The sequence below is a fragment of the Aptenodytes patagonicus genome, chromosome Z, assembly GCF_965638725.1.
Source record: "Aptenodytes patagonicus chromosome Z, bAptPat1.pri.cur, whole genome shotgun sequence".
Lineage (NCBI taxonomy): Eukaryota > Metazoa > Chordata > Aves > Sphenisciformes > Spheniscidae > Aptenodytes > Aptenodytes patagonicus.
Window position 1 is genome coordinate 79,691,797 of NC_134982.1, and position 17,812 is coordinate 79,709,608.

Here is a 17,812-nt window from a genome sequence, read left to right on the forward strand (position 1 = left end):
AATTTTGTAAAGAAAGCAGATTATTATAATGAAATACAGCTTGCCAAAATAGAGAAATTGCAAGAGGTTGAACAGATGTATTGCTATTCAGGGTTATACTAGGGGGAGCTAAATGATGGGCCTTTTCACAACATTTATTATCTATTTTCTAGCTAAAGAAAAGATAACGTTAGTATTGATTTTTACAGAGACTGCCTTGCGTATGGCAACACAGGTATCACCTGATTCCGTAAGAGAGCTGGGGATTCATTTCCAAGCCACAAGGGAAATGCTTTTCCTCTGCTGTTAGTGATTAAAAACACACTACTGTGTTTTCTCCAGTTTCCAACACCTGTGCTGCTGAATCTTTCCTCTTTCTCCATTCATCTCCCTGCCTCTCTGAGGTACATAAAATCTTATGCAAGTGTCCGTGGCATTGGCCACCTAATGCTTGTAGGGACATCCACCCCTGCGGGTCATTCCCTCTCAAGAGAGCGAGGAGACCTGTGTTGTCCCTTTCAAGCATCAAAGAGTGAGTTTAGCCTTTCACAGGCAGAGCTCATGTAAAGAGGCTGTCTCATGGCAGCCCAGCTCGTCAGGAGTACGATGAATGCAGCGAGAGCAGGGTCAGGCTGTTACAAGGCAGAGTATTAGGCCCACAAACCCCTGGGTGAAAGCAGGGCAGGGGTGGGACAGAGTCACTTCTGGTGCCCTCCTGTCCTCCCTGTGTGCAGGGTCCCAGGCAAAGATCAGGCATTCTGCAGGGAAACTGATACCTGCCCAAGCCAGCTCTGCTCCCAGTCATCGATAGCTTGCACAGATATTGCCTTATGAATGCAGAGATTCGTGCATTTTTCCCTTTCAGCAGGAATTCAGAGAGATTGTGAAGGGAGAAAGACTGTTGTGGCTCATAGCCATGTGGGCATTTCATACAGCAGCGTCATACATATGGTACACTTCTGCACATGTGTTGCAGTATTGGGAAGTTAAGAGTGTGTGGGGAAAGGCCAGCAAATTTTGTAGCATTAAAGCACTGATTTTTGTCAGTGAGAGGAGGCTGCGGAGCATTGTTCAGTGGTGTCACAGCCTTACCGTGAAAACAGAACTAGGAATGCTATCTGACCCCTAACTTCTGTGCATCTGGTACAGGATCCGATCCATTAGCCTGTGGTTTAAACAGCTACAAAATAGCTAAAAGTACAGACCTTGAGTTCCATAATGTGTACAGCTTCTTGTACTCAAGTCACTAACACCAAGAATTAAGAGGAAGGCAGGACTGGTTGGGAAGTTCCCACTTCACACTTAGCTTGACATATGAGCTAAGAGGGCAGTCGATCAGACCTACAACATACACGCTTTCTTTTCTCTTAAAGCTCTTAAGCAGGCAAGTTAGCATCACCATTACCAGCATCCTCAGGAAACAGCATGGTAGATCTATAAAGAATTTTCCTTTGTTGTTTATAAAAGCATTTTTTAATAGTCTTTGAATGAATGGGCTCTTTCCTTACAAAGGCAATGGTCACAGATTACAAGTGAGAAAAGGGGAAAAAATACCCCAATAGGACAGAATTGTTCATCCACTATTTGGTCAGAAGCAGGTATGTGGTTCTTGGACAACCACAGCATGAGATGGCAAATGCTTGCACACCCTTTTCTGCTGTAGTAGACAGCCAACAGCCCAGGATTTGAAACGAGATATGTTCATCTCTTGAATTTTCTCCATCACAAAGGAGAAGTGTGCTGAGCAAGTAGGGTATGTAGGATAAAGGAGGGCAAACTGCTATTGATGTCAGTTATCTTCCTTAGTTGATAAAGTCGGTGTCAGATTTCAGTGGATCTAGGAAAATTTGTCGACTCTCTGAGGTTTTTTTGACAGGGTAGTATCATGTGATGCATTCATCTGATATGGCACCTTATCTCCTCTCAAGCTTACACAACTTTCAGTGTTGATGTCAGAGGAATCGTCCCAAAGGTTAGAACATGCTCTAGCATCCTTGTCAGCAGTCTGAGAGGGAAGGTAGCCCAGGATCTACCGAGTTTGTTCGTGGCATGTCATTATTGTTCCCTTGGAAGGTTGGGGATGTTTTCTGAGCTCTTCTCACTCCTCCTGGAATGGCCCATGTTTCCATCTACTGTTGCAATACGTGTAGGAGGTGCCCTTGCCAGGTGCCTGCCCAGGAGTGCCGTGGATATGAAGGTGGTCTTCCTCCCATCTTCTTACAGATCCCAAAAGAATCAATGGAGGAGGCAGAAACAAAAGCCATTACAAGCAAATCCATCTCTAGTGGAAACCCAAAATAATAGCGGAGGTCATATGCAGCTTAGATTTTTGTGTTGATATGGAGAATTATTAACTTTGAAAAGACAGATGCCAGGAGAAAAATGTCTTTTTAGTTAATAGGAGTACCAGAGGATTATAGCTTGTAATAGACCCGTGCAACTGGAGTTCAGAAATCCACCAGCTCTGCATCAGTCTTCTAACAAACGCTGCTTCCAACAAACTGGACCCAGTATTTCCAATTATTCCTATCCTACCTGGGTACCTGAGCAAATGCAAAGGTGTTTGTCACTGATGCTTTGGGCTTGGTTCATTTTTATACTCAGACCTTGGCTACATAAAAAATATTACGCTGTTATAATACACAGCACAGCATGTGGGTAGGCGTCCCTCCACCCTTCAAGCTGACAGTTTCAGCCTGTGATCGATCCATGCGTCACAATTACCTGTCAAAGAAAGTAAGCTTAAATTTATTACATAAGAGTTACTGGTAAAACATAAGGGTCTACAAAATAAAAGACTGAAAACCATTGCTTTAAACTGAGAGAGTTGGAGCAGTGTGTAGAGTGGATTGAGTTACACCTGATAATCAAGGTGCCTCATACTGTTACTTATTTGATTTCCTACATATGAAAAAGTTGTACCGGTTACAGCATTTTTACGCCTTTATGTCTCTGTTACCATTAGGAGAACTGTACTGCTGTAACTAAACAGCTAGAGCTGGAGAAATCTGGCTTCTTTATATGGATGAGCTCTTAGGTAATGCTAAGGTTCTGTAGTGTAGCACATAGAAATTCTTCAAGGACCGTTACATAAAAAAGAAGCTGAAACAGTTTTTAACCAGCTGTCAGTATTTTTAGAGGCCATGCTACTCTCACAAAACTTCTTTTCCTGAAACAAGTGCCTTAGGAAGATGTAAAGTCCTCTTTTGTCTGAGAGTGTCTTCTTCAGCCTTATAAACTATACCTAGTCCCAACTTAATTACTAAAATGGTAAAATAATACAATTAGTTCTTGAAATGGACTTGTTAGAAGCTCTGCAGAGGCTGCTCTGATTTCTACACAGCCCCAGCTTCAAAAGCCCGTGTGTGCTAATAACCCCTCTCTCCCTCCAAGCTGCTTTCCAGCTTGTGCCACCATGCTGACTGGACTTAAAAACTCCTGTAGCAAAGCCATGTCCTGTAATTGGCTGCTTTCAGAACAGACCATGACTTTTGTGTGCCGCAGTTGCTTAGGAAAACTGATTTCAGATTGCAAAGTCAGTTGTATCAGGTGAGGGAGAGAAAACACTTCTGAAGAGGGGCAGCTTAGAAAGATCATTGGCTTTCGCGTTTACTCTGACAGTGTAAAATATATGGTTATTTGGCATAATGAAACTATTCACTAGGAATTATTTTGCCGTTAAGTGGAAGTCCAATATAGGTTGTTTTTCTCACTGCCTCCAAGTGAAGTATTTGTTCGTTACACATTCCTCTAGCTGCTTTGTCTTTTTTTGGTAATATTTTAACAAAAAGTAGGTTATATTTGCTGCATCCAATCCTTTGGCAACCTAAAAGATTACGCAGTCGGCCAGATCCTTACCAGCCATTAAAAACATTAATTCACTGCGGTCAGAGACTATAAGAGCCTTTACTGTCTGATATGCTCTTCCTCTTTCGACAGACCTGGGTATGCTACAGAAGTGTGAAGGTTAAACCTTTTAAGGCATGTCATTTGTGATAAAATGGTACAGAACAGATGCTTAACAAACTGCTGCAGAGACCGAGGCTTTTGTTGATCCCTGAAGAATTCACATTGCTAATTCCCATTAATGCTAATGGGAGATATGTACCTAGTACCCTCACACCTCAGTGTGAAAATAGGCCTTTTAGCTGCTAGCACATCTGGATCAGATGGGCTTCTAATTAACTGTTGTCTCCATCTTCTTTGTTATTTGTAAGGATAGGCTTGTCTGAGAGGGTGTTTAACGTTTTCCTTACCACTTGACCACTCTACAATATGAAAATGTAGACCCTTCTTAAGAAGTTAGAGTCGGGGTTTTGGCATAGGCAATTTCAGGAGTCCTGAAAAAATTCCCAGAGACATACTGTGAAAAAGCTCATAAAAGTAATTGTTTTAAGTAAAATTATCATGTAGTAATACAAATCCAGTATTTTCCAGGAGTCTGTAATTCTTCTGCCGGTATTTGAAGGAAGTTTGATTATTTAAGAAAACAAAATATAACTAATGAGATGTTTTCTTTCTCTATTTATGTCAGGTACAAACACTACAGGTAAGAAATCTGTATGAGGTGAAGGATGATTTAGTAAGTGGATATCAGCTGGCCACAAATAAATACAGACAACACTTAACAAAAAAATTCTTGACCCCTGAACCAGCATGAGTTTCTGAGGCCTCACGCTAATCAGGATACTTCAGGAAACAGCCTTAGTGATTTCTGGGTAGAGGCTTGATCTGCTTTTAGAAAGGTAAAAGTGGGTCATGAAATTCAGCAATCCATGTGATTTCTTCCAATTTGCTGTGCTTCTAACATCCCTCTGCTGCAACAGCAAGACTGGAGTTCCCATCTCCAAAGAAAAACAGCCTTGCTTCCTTCACAGAGGAAGACCCAGACCCACCCCTGGGCAAAACAGTCTGGGATGCACAGTTAAATATTTCTGATATTATCCAGTAGAGAGCAAAGACACACTCTTAACAATTCCTTCCAGCAGTAACTTAGGAGTCCTGTACGTAGCTAACCTGTCTGTTTTCATGATACACATACGCTATGACTGTTGGATGCTCCAGTGTGTCTATTCCAAGAGTCACGCTCTCATCACCTAGCTCAAAAAAGCACACCAAAAATTTTCAGGCTTTGCATAACAGTTGGTCACTATTCAGAAGGGGAGGTGGAAATCTGATTAAAATGGATGGACTGTGAGCCACAGCATGTGTGTTGAGAGTTGAAAACACTCGTGCAGGTTTTTGGTGCTCTGCTCATGAAATTGTGACAGTTTCAGCACATGAACTGAAACCCCCCACTGAAGCTTGCTGGAAACAAACTGAGCAAGGGTATCAATAGGTATCCTCATTGACCATGAGGAACATCTCATGCAATATACTGGTTTGGTTTCTTTCAGAAAGAATAAAAATGTAGTCTTTTATGTTGTCATTTGTGTGCAAGAACAATTTTCCAATTATTAGTCATACACATTAAAGGCATTGTAAGATGCATTATCAGTAGCATGTGGGAAGGCTGATAAGCCAAAAGAATTTACCTATTTATGTATAAACACCAGCAGTACTTGGGGTTTTCAAATTCATTCATATGGATTTGCATTATGATTTGTATGAGTGACAAAACACAGCAAGAGGAGATTTTTGCAGTGGTTCTATGCCTGTCTTACAGGACAGAGATTGTATGGCTAGAGAGCACACGAGAAATTTTTACAGCCTCTTCCTTTTCTCCCTCAATTTCTTGCTCCTCTATTAAGAACTCTGGGGAGTCTTCAATATAGGCTGATCAAAAAGCTCTGCCTCCTACTGTGTCTATTGTCATTTTCCATTAATCTCTGTCTTTTAGAGCTTTGTGTCCCTTTCCTGAATGGAGTTGGCCTCTTGCTTTCTTGTTTGCAAAACAGGGGCCTCTTCTCTGTGGGTAACAGTAAAAAAAAAAGGGGGGGGGGGGAATCTTCCAATTGTTGTTAAGGGAACTGGGAAGTGCTTTGCAGTGAATGAGGAGAGTGTAAGCAGTCTGGGGCTTCAGTCCCACTACCTGGTATTGTGATAATTTTGTTCTGGATGTGCAGTGGTCTCTGAGTTATGCTGTCACAGTATTAAGGTGAAGGGGAGGACTTCTCGATGTATCCCAGTAGCCCTGGGATTAGTGTGACTGAATTGTACTGCTTACTTTGAAGATTCTCTTTATACTCAGGACACAATCTTACACTAATTTCTGATTAGCACCTGCACCAAATAATTACCAATTGCCTAAAGAAGATTGCAACACTTGCTTCATATTTCTTGGACATTTAAGAAAGTGATTTTTTGATTTCAGAGAACTCCCACAACTTAAAGAGCAGCAAAGGTGTGCAGTGTTATCTGCAAGGACAGAATCAGCGTGGGCTTGTAGAGCAGTGCAGAATTTAATGGTGTGGCAAGGGACATGTGTTAAATACTACAGAATTAATCCATTTAAATAGCTGGCTTTGAGGAAAAAACACCAATTGTTTGAGTCCAGCTTGTCAAGCTTGATCTAAAATCAAGCAGGAGTTTTGAAATGGGGCTGAATCAGATACATGATGCGTTTCCTTACCACTATCATGAATGAGCTTCTGCAGAATCAGGACATAAGCATGTATCATTGAGCTTTTTCATGTGCAGATTATTGACTAATCCAGAAAAATCTGGTCCAGAAGAAAGGTAAGTCTTGGCTGTGCCAGAGGCTCTACTGTGACCTAAGGGCAGTCATTTTATCTCCTCTGCTTTTGTCCCCTCTCTGTAAAATGGTGATAAGAGCATTTTCTTATCTTACAATGAAGTAGTGATGATAAATATTAAGGATTATGACATGGTTAAATACTGTGGTAATGGAGGCCATTAGGCACCGTAGACACTTCCATTCATTGGCTGCTTTTCTAAACTGAATTATTGAGCATTTTTAACTTTTCCCAAGTAAACGCAAGGAAATGAGTTGATAAGGATTAGTAAATAAACCCTGCAAAATGTGAGTGTTAAACTGCATTGCGTTTTCTGAATTATGTAACTGGATATTTAGTAGCTTTATCTTGTCAGCCTACCTGCTCTTCTTCATTGCTTCCTTCAATGACTGTAAACCTGAAAATAGGGAGAAAAGGCAAAGTTGTCATCTGCTACGTGTCGTGGCTACAAAAATCAGGGATTTGTGCATTTGTCTTTTTAGGTCCTAGCTTTAGAAATTGAAAAAAGTCAGGGGACTGAAGTTGATTAAGGCATCTGTGACCAGTAAATCAAAACAAATGTTGGGGAATTTTTATGGTACCCCTCAAGGCTAATTGAAGTCACGTTTGTGCTTAAATATAAAGAAAAAAATTAATGAACAGCACATTGTGCGAAGTCCTACCACCATAAGCGTTTCTACAAGGAGTCTGCAAAGATGCGTCAGGAGCCGATTCCTTGTATACACTTGCACCAGCACCCTTCCCAAGAGCGGTTGCATGGGGCACCTCAGCCCAGCCATGGGTCCATCCCCTGGCCCAGCTCTGCTGCCCAGAGGTGACCCCTGAACACTCCCATTACAGGATGACCGCAAGACGACGCTGTGGCTGTTTCTTATCTCATCACCAAGGGAAACTTCACTCCCTTGCAGGGAGTCCTTCTGTCTCTGGCATCCCTGCTTCCTGCCAGTTTGACCCCTTCTTGCAGCTGCGCCTTCTTGCCCTCTGTGCCAGATCATTCCTCAGTTACAAATTACCACTGCTGAGCACTTACAATTTGAATTTCCCCTTCACAAAAAAAACCAAAAAACCTCACTCATGCGCCAATAAATACATATGAAATAGTCACCAGGTGGAAGGGAAAGAGGAAAGGAAAAAGAGAAAGGGAGGGAAAAAGAAAATAAGTTCTTTATGTTTCCGTTTGTCTTTTGCTGAGAAGCTGCTTAGAGCAGTGAATACTCAACATGAGGCACAGGAACATGCCACACAGATGTGGTCAGGTCTTCACTGACTGTATGAGCAGCAAAAATTTTGCTCACGATCATGGTAATAGCTAGACTGTCCTTTCTGTACTTCACATCATCCCTTGTGATCATGGGACTGTGGTAGGGTCTGTTGAGCTGGAGGTCTAATTTCTGATGTCTGCTGTTGCTCTTTCCCTGCGATGGTGGGCATCACCTGTGGGACCTGATGTTTTCACAATTCAGATCTCTTTTTGCAGGTAATATGTTTTTTCCTTCTCAAAATAACAAAACACAGAAACTGAAGTGCGACCGGGATTGGGTTTATTATTGAGGTACCTGTGTTGTTGTAGGTCAGTATTGACATAGGTCAGACTAGAGCTGTATTTTATATGCAGGAGAGGTTTTCATGCAGCACTGAGGCAGCATTTGGCACTGGGAAGGTCAAAGTTAGTTGTGCAACCACTGGCTGGAGAGCACATTTGGGATGAGTGAAATTTTCCTCCCATATCAAAAACCCACATTTTTTGAAAAGCATTTTTTTCCATATGACACCCAAAGAAGGATATAAGTTCAGTACCTGCTTTCTCCCTTTCCCAGTAACAGGCGAAAAAACAGCTGTCTATATAGTACCATCTCCTGTTCTCTCCCCTGTGTGGGCTCACTGGGGCTGGCAACCTAAAGCATGTCTGGGGGCATGTTTGGGATAGGAATGGTGGGTCAGATTGCGTCTGACAGCCCTAGGTATATGAGGTGCTGGAACAGACCTTAAATACCTCTATATCCAGGCATCCTGTAATCTCTAACAAATTCATCTGGGCATGTCAGGTAGAGTAGTGATAGTGTCATTGCCTTCCTCTGATGCTAATTTATAAAACTGAGTTGCCCAGGGTTGATCAGGAAATCTGTAGCTGCTCAAGGAGTTAAATTCAGGTCTTCTAAATCCTTAATTATAGGACTGTGTTTGTGTCCTAGTTTCGGCTGGGATAGGGTTAATTTTCTTCCTAGTAGCTGGTACAGTGCTGTGTTCTGGATTTAGGATGAGAATAATGTTGATAACACCCCAATGTTTTAGTTGTTGCTAAGCAGTGCTTACACTAGTCAAGGACTTTTCAGCTTCCCATGCCCTGCCAGCGAGAAGCTGGGAGAGTGCACAGCCAGGACAGCTGACCCAAACTGGCCAAAGGGACATTCCATACCATGGGACGTCATGCTCAGTACATCGACTGGGGGAAAGCTGGCCGGGGGGGCCGCTGCTTGGGGACTGGCTGGGCATCGGTCGGCGGGTGGTGAGCAACTGCACTGTGCATCACTTGCTTTGTATATTATTATTATTATTATTATTATTATTATTATTATTATTACTATTAGTAGTAGTATTTTATTTTATTTCAATTATTAAACTGTTTTTATCTCAACCCATGAGTTTTCTCACTTGTGCTCTTCCGATTCTCTCTCCCATCCCAGCGGGGGTGGGGGAGTGAGCGAGCGGCTGTGTGGTGCTCAGTTGCCAACTGAGGTTAAACCACGACAGTCCTTTTTGGCACCCAACGTGGGGCACGAAGGGTTTGAGGTAGTAACAGATTAACCAAAGCATGTTAAGGAATTTATATCTGTTAACAGTTGCAGGTTACAATATTGATTCATCTGTTCTCGATACTAGTTTATCTGACCTGCATCATGCTCTTTTTTTTTGCTGTACATGTTAAAGATTAGTGTTGGTTTTTGCAGTTTGCTGTGGTCTGCAGTGATTAGTGATGGTTTTGCCTGGTGTCGTGGTTTAACCTCAGTCAGCAACTGAGCACCACGCAGCCGCTCGCTCGCTCCCCCCTCCCTGGTAGGATGGTGGAGAGAATCGGAAGAGTAAAAGTGAGAAAACTCGTGGGTTGAGATAAAAACAGTTTAATAATTGAAATAGAATAAAATCATAAGAATAAGAATAAGAATAAGAATAAGAATAAGAATAAGAATAAACAAAGCAAGTGATGCACAATGCAATTGCTCACCACCCGCCGACCGATGCCCAGCCAGTCCCCGAGCAGCGGCCCCCCCGGCCAGCTTTCCCCAGATTATGTACTGAGCATGACGGCACATGGTATGGAATGTCCCTTTGGCCAGTTTGGGTCAGCTGTCCTGGCTGTGCCCCCTCCCAGCTTCCTGTGCACCCCCAGCCTTCTCAGTCGGTAGAGCATGGGAAGCTGAAAAGTCCTTGGCTAGTGTAAGCACTGCTTAGTGACAACTAAAACATCAGTGTGTTATCAACATTATTCTCATCCTAAATCCAAAACACAGCACTGTACCAGCTACTAGGAAGAGAATTAACTCTATCCCAGCCAAAACCAGGACACCTGGGAGGTTTGTTATTAAAACACTGGCCTTGAGCTTAATCTGGTATTTGAGCTTTGTACTGAAGCCATTACTGTACTTCGGGTACCACTTCGTGGAGACAATTAGCAATTATAGTTCTTCCTTTGAGAGGTTTTTTATGGAGGAAATACAGAATGGCAGCGTCACTACCTTCTTCTATGATGTTTCTTCCTTCATTACAGTAACTTTTCAGTATCTTGAACATCCTTGGGTAGTTAAGATACTTCTATTGGTATCTCTTGGGAATATTGTTTTGGTTTTGTCTAAGGTTAATAAGCAATTTAAGAATATCATCCAGAGATCTGCCCCAAGGCTGGATAGTTATGAGTGGCAGGGTGTGTGGGATAGGATGGGCAAGTACCTAGGCCAATGGGCACCCTCAGTGTCTTGGAACTTCACCCCTGAGCAAGTGCAGAATCCTGAAAAATTAGTAGAACATTTGGAAAAAGTATGCTGTCACCTGGCTGCTCTGATGCTGGGATAATGGGGCCAGTAGCCTGGAATTAGAGGCTAAAGAAGCCAAGCAGCTGGGATCCCTTTCTAGGGAAGGGGGCATTGACAAAGCGATTGGAAAAGGGACACGAGTCCTCAGCCTCTGGAGGCAACTCCTGTCAAGCGTGAAGGAAAGGTATCCCTTCAAGGAAGATGTTATATGTCAGCCAGGCAAGTGGACCACCATGGAGAGGGGTATCCAGTACCTGAGGGAATTAGCTGTGCTGGAGGTGATTTATGGTGACCTGAACAACGAACAGCTGTCCAAAGATCCAGATGAAGTCAAGTGCACACGACCCATGTGGTGGAAGTTTGTATGGAGTGCACTGTCGTCATATGCCAACTCATTGGCAGTGATGACCTGGAAAGATGGAGAGGAACAAACAGTGGATGACTTGGCTGACCAACTCCGGCAATACGAAGAAAGTCTCTCTTCCTCCCTCATCTCGGCTGTGGAGAAACTGTCCTGGGAGGTCCAGCAACTTGAAGAGGATAGGTCGTACTCCCCACCTGTACAGACCAGTATCTCGGCTATTAGGAGTCAGTGTTCTTTTGCTCAAGAGAGAGGACATAAAGAGTACACACCGCAGGGCATCCTGTGGTTTTACCTGCGTGACCACGGAGAGGACATGAGGAAGTGGGATGGAAAATCTACCTCAGCCCTAGAGGCACGGGCACATGATTTGCAAGGAAAAACAATCACAAAAGGGGGTTCATCCAGGAAAATTGCTGCTCCAGTTTCCAGCGGGCAGTTCCCCAGAGTAGAAGGGCCGATTTTACTTCTGATCTCAATGAAGAGACTTCTGACTTGTATTTACAAGAAGTAACAAATACTATGACCAGAACTAGAGGAGCCCTGCCTCCAGCCAGGTGGAGGAAAGGGACAACCGGGTTTACTGGACTGTGTGGATTCGGTGGCCTGGCACATCGGAACCACAGAAGTATAAGGCTCTAGTAGACACCGGTGCACAGTGTACCCTAATGCCATCAAGCTATAAAGGGGCAGAACCCATCTGTATTTCTGGAGTGATGGGGGGATCCCAACAGCTAACTGTATTGGAAGCCGAAGTAAGTCTAACTGGGAATGGGTGGCAGAAGCACCCCATTGTGACTGGCCCAGATGCTCCGTGCATCCTTGGCATAGACTACCTCAGGAGAGGGTATTTCAAGGACCCAAAAGGGTACTGGTGGGCTTTTGGTATAGCTGCCTTGGAGACAGAGGAAATTAAAGAGCTGTCTACCTTGCCCGGTCTCTTGGAGGACCCCTCTGTTGTGGGGTTGCTGAAGGTCGAAGACCAACAGGTGCCAATCGCTGCCACAACAGTGCACCGGCGGCAATATCACACCAACAGAAACTCCCCGATTCCCATCCATAAGCTGATTCGTCGACTGGAGAGCCAAGGAGTGATCCGCAAGACTCGCTCACCCTTTAACAGTCCCACATGGCCAGTGCGAAAGTCTAATGGAGAGTGGAGACTAACAGTAGACTATCATGGCCTAAATGAAGTCATGCCACTGTTGCGTGCTGCTGTGCCGGACATGCTAGAACTTCAATACGAACTGGAGTCAAAGGCAGCCAAGTGGTATGCCACATGTTTTTCTCAATCTCTTTGGCAGCAGAGTGCAGGCCACAGTTTGCTTTTACATGGAGGGGTGTCCAATACACCTGGAATCGACTGACCCAGGGGTGGAAACACAGCCCCACCATTTGCCATGGACTGATCCAGACTGCACTGGAACAGGGTGAGGTGCCGGAACACCTGCAATACATTGATGACATCATCGTCTGGGGCAACACAGCAGGAGAAGTTTTTGAAAAAGGGAAGAAAATAGTCCAAATCCTTCTGAAAGCCGGTTTTGCCATAAACCAAAGTAAGGTCAAGGGATCTGCACAGGAGATCCAGTTTTTAGGAATAAAATGGCAAGATGGACATCGTCAGATCCCAATGGTTGTGATCAACAAAATAACAGCCATGTCTCCACCAACTAGCAAAAAGGAAACACAAGCTTTCTTAGGCGTCGTGGGTTTTTGGAGGATGCATATTCCAAATTACAGTCTGATTGTAAACCCTCTCTATCAAGTGATCCAGAAGAAGAACGATTTCAAATGGGGCCCTGAGCAATGACAAGCTTTTGAACAAATTAAAGAGGAGATAGTTCATGCAGTAGCCCTGGGGCCAGTCCGGGCAGGGCAAGATGTAAAAAATGTGCTCTACGCCGCAGCAGGGGAGAATGGCCCTGCCTGGAGCCTCTGGCAGAAAGCACCAGGGGAGACTCGAGGTCGACCCCTAGGGTTTTGGAGTCGGGGATACAGAGGATCCGAGGCCCGCTATACTCCAAGTGGAAAAGAGATACTGGCAGCATATGAAGGGGTTCGAGCTGCTTCGGCAGTCATTGGTACTGAAGCACAGCTCCTCCTGGCACCCCGACTGCCAGTGCTGGGCTGGATGTTCAAAGGGAGGGTCCCCTGTGCACATCATGCAACTGATGCTACATGGAGTAAGTGGGTCACACTGATCACACAACGGGCTCGAATAGGAAACCCCAGTCGCCCAGGAATCCTGGAAGTGATCATGGATTGGCCAGAAGTCAAAGATTTTGGAATATCGCCAGAGGAGGAGGTGATGCGTGCTGAGGAGGCTCCAATGTATAATGAACTACCAGAAAATGAGAAGCAATATGCCCTGTTCACTGATGGGTCCTGTCGTATTGTGGGAAAGCGTCGGAGGTGGAAAGCTGCTGTATGGAGTCCTATGCGACAAGTTGTAGAAACTGCTGAAGGAGAAGGTGAATTGAGCCAATTTGTAGAAGTAAAGGCCATCCAGCTGGCTTTAGACATTGCTGACCGAGAAAGGTGGCCAGTGGTCTCTCTCTATACTGACTGATGGATGGTGGCAAATGCCCTGTGGGGGTGGTTGCAGCAATGGAAGCAGAGCAACTGGCAGCGCAGAGGCAAACCCATCTGGGCTGCCATGTTGTGGCAAGATATTGCTGCCTGGGTAGAGAACGTGGTTGTAAAAGTCCGTCACGTAGATGCTCACGTACCCAAGAGTCGGGCCACTGAAGACCATCAAAATAACCAGCAGGTGGATCAGGCTGCTAAGATTGAAGTGGCTCAGGTGGATCTGGACTGGCAACATAAGGGTGAATTATTTCTAGCTCGGTGGGCCCATGGCACCTCAGGTCACCAAGGAAGAGATGCAACATACAGATGGGCTCGTGATCGAGGGGTGGACTTGACCATGGACATCACTGCACAGGTTATCCATGAATGGGAAACATGCGCTGCAATCAAGCAAGCAGTTAAAGTGATTAAAGCCTCTCTGGTATGGAGAACAATGGCTGAAATATAACTATGGGGAGGCCTGGCAGATCGATTATGTCACACTCCCACAAACCCGCCAAGGCAAGCGCCACGTGCTTACAATGGTGGAGGCAACCACCGGATGGCTGGAAACATACCCCGTGCCCCATGCCACTGCCCGGAACACTATCCTGGGCCTTGAAAAGCAAGTCCTGTGGCGACATGGCACCCCAGAAAGAATTGAATCAGACAACGGGACTCGTTTCCGAAACAACCTCATAGACACCTGGGCCAAAGAGCACAGTGAATGGGTGTATCACATCCTCTATCATGCACCAGCCTCTGGGAAAATTGAACGATACAATGGACTGTTAAAGACTACACGGAGAGCAATGGGTGGCGGGACGTTCAAACATTGGGACACACATTTATCAAAAGCCACCTGGTTTGTCCACCCGAGGGGATCTGCCAATCGAGCTGGCCCTGCCCAGTCAAAACTTTTACATACTGTAGACATGAATAAAGTCCCTGTAGTGCACATAAAAAATATGCTGGGGAAGACAGTCTGGGTTATTCCTGCCTCGGACAAAGGCAAACCCATCCGTGGGATTGCTTTTGCTCAAGGACCTGGGTGCACTTGGTGGATAATGTGGAAGGATGGGGAAGTCCGATGTGTACCTCAAGGGGATTTGATTTTGGGTGAGAATAGTCAATGATCTGAATTATGTGATGTTAATTGCTACATAATATTATATGCCATACCAATGATATTACAATAAGAATCACCCAGATTAGTGAAGAATGAACTTTGATGAAACCGAGCAAAGCACAGTGATTATGGAACCAGAACTGACTTCAACATGAAACAATCCAACACCACATACCATCTCCATCTTTCCTGCCCTGAAGGATTATGACGACAGATGGAGCCCAAAGTCATGGACTCAATGAACTCAGCGAACATTTTGGAGGGATGGCCCATAGACTAAGGGAATGATATCTGTGTGTATATATATAGAAAACCAGGAAAAGTGGTGGTGATTAATGGGAATGTATTGGAAAGTGGGGGACCTGTGCATGACGTACATGGTATAGAATAAGGGGTGGATACTGTCCTGGTTTCAGCAGGGATAGAGTTAATTTTCTTCCTAGTAGCTGGTACAGTGCTGTGTTTTGGATTTAGGATGAGAACAATGTTGAAAACGCACCGATGTTTTAGTTGTTGCTAGGTAATGCTTACACTAGTCAAGGACTTTTCAGCTTCCCATGCTCTACTGACTGAGAAGGCTGGGGGTGCACAAGAAGCTGGGAGGGGGCACAGCCAGGACAGCTGACCCAAACTGGCCAAAGGGACATTCCATACCATGTGCCGTCATGCTCAGTACATAATCTGGGGAAAGCTGGCCGGGGGGGCCGCTGCTCGGGGACTGGCTGGGCATCGGTCGGCGGGTGGTGAGCAATTGCACTGTGCATCACTTGCTTTGTAAATTATTATTATTATTATTACTAGTAGTAGTATTTTATTCTATTTCAATTATTAAACTGTTTTTATCTCAACCCACGAGTTTTCTCACTTTTACTCTTCCGATTCTCTCCCCCATCCCACTGGGGTTGGGGGGGAGCGAGCGAGCGGCTGCGTGGTGCTCAGTTGCTGACTGAGGTTAAACCACAGCAGTTTGTTTATAGGGAATCCCACTAACTAGGATGCTGCAAAGGTCTCTGGGGAATACACAAATAACAGAATGTTGCTTTACGTTTGTTAAAAAAAAATCCTTTTGGGTAGGTATGGGGTCTTGAAAGTGTCGGGATAAACAATGAAAGTTGAAAAAAGTAAGTACTTTTTCAGCTGCACATTTAAGAAACTGAATACTCTAGCAGTGCCATCTAAAGCTATTATATGATCCAGATAAAATTATGTGAGAGAATACATGTGTTCACACACCTTTAGAGGTAGATACTGCATAGGAAAAAGTACACAGACTAAATCTTTTGAGTTTCCAGCCAGTTCCAGCTGTCTCCAATGGACACTGCAGGACGTAGGAGAAGTGTAAGCAGGAAGGAGCGGCAGAAAGCAGCTGCCTGTTACTGGCTGTACGTGGTTAGCATATCTGCAATTCATTGTGGGGTGGTAGATTTCGAAGTTCTGGATCTTAAAGTTACTGAATCATCAGAAGGAAGCCAAAATCTTGAGAAAACAAATGCTTGATTAACATTTTACGTTGATGTATTACATTCATACTGTAAATCAGGGTGGGAGAAAGAGAGAATATGCATCTTTTGAGGAAATAATTATGTTGATTCCTACTTGCTTGAGCTTCTAAAAAGGGGTTATGTGCTTTGTCTATATAAATTTCACTTGGTACCATAATTCTGTAATCAGCAGAAGTTGATGTTTGAATCCATAAAGCTAATTGGTTGAGCTAAAAACATTAAACAATCCAGGCTGTATTTTCCAGGGGTGGGGTTAATCTGTGGTGTTTCAAATCTAGCTGCAAAATGATATTGTTAATTTTGAAGGTAAAAAATGGGGGAGGGTACAGAATCTCTCAACTTCGGCTTCGCTTTGCCCTGCTTAAGTCTATCTTACAGGTTGCTCAGGGAGGCTATGGAGTCTCCCACCTTGGAGATACTCAAAAGCCACCTGGACATGGTCCTGGGCAACTGGCTCAAGGTGTCCCTACTTGAGCAGGGGGGGTGGACCAGGTGACCTTCAGAGGTCCCTTTCCAACCTCAACCACTCTGTGATTCTGTGATCTTCTGCTTTCATCAGTGATTTCTCTGATTTCATGTTTTTTTCTAATTTTAGTCCAACACTCACTTAAATATACAATGACTTTAGTGGCTGTCTTGTGTGTCAGAGCCTATGTGCAAGGTTAGGCCAGAGGAATGCATGGATAGCTTGTAAGTGTATCTTTGAGATGGATTTGCCAAATTTTTTTTTTAAAGGTCTATTCTTACAATAATCTCACAGCAACACAGTTTTGATGCAAAAGTCTTGGAGGCAAAATACTGAAAACAAGCCACTTTGGAGTTTGTTATTTCACTTTCTGCATTATTATTATTTTCTATGGTGTGGCAGGATAACATATATGTGACAACTCTTGTAATAGTGGCAAGAGGCACTAGTCTCTATAAAGAGGATTCTGAATCAGATCCTGTAACTGTCGTAATTTCCAAATCAATATTGCTATTTTTGTAAGTTACGAGGATTGTGACGGGAGATTTCCTTTGCCGTCTGGCAGAGAGGGAACAAGAATGATGAATTAGTATATCTGCTTAATTTCACGAGGTGAGATTAGTGACAACCTTTGTGAGATTGTTTTGAGATGTGTTGTTGAAGCAGTGTGGGAAGCTGACACAGACACTGACAATAGCTCATGCGCAGTAACTGTGGATATATACAAAAATTTTGATAGCTGAGGTTTTTCAAGCAGCCCATTTAGCCAGCAATAAACTACCAAAAAAAAGACAAGAAAGGCTCCTTGCAGTTTATATGTATAAAGATGAAGATCCAGACTCAAGCCAGAGTCTTTTTCAAAAGCAGTTGTGATGGAGTGGGGAAGCCAGGCAGTGCACAGTTAGCCCCAACCGGTTGTTTGGGGAGTCCGGATTTCTTGGGTAGACTTCTAAAGCTGTACTCGTAAGCAGCGGCTCCAACGAAACGTGAGTGGCAGGAGGCAGATTTCCCTCTGGATGAAAATTCATCTGGGACACAGAGGGCTCTTCTGGATTAGCGCAGGGTGTACATTCCCCAGCAT

At 44.1% G+C, this 17,812-nt stretch overlaps 1 protein-coding gene across 2 annotated transcripts in view; it reads left to right on the forward strand.

The window, feature by feature from the left end:
- PLPPR1 (phospholipid phosphatase related 1) overlaps window positions 1-17,812 on the forward strand; it is a 140,730-nt gene that overhangs the window by 86,819 nt on the left and 36,099 nt on the right. The window lies entirely within an intron of this gene.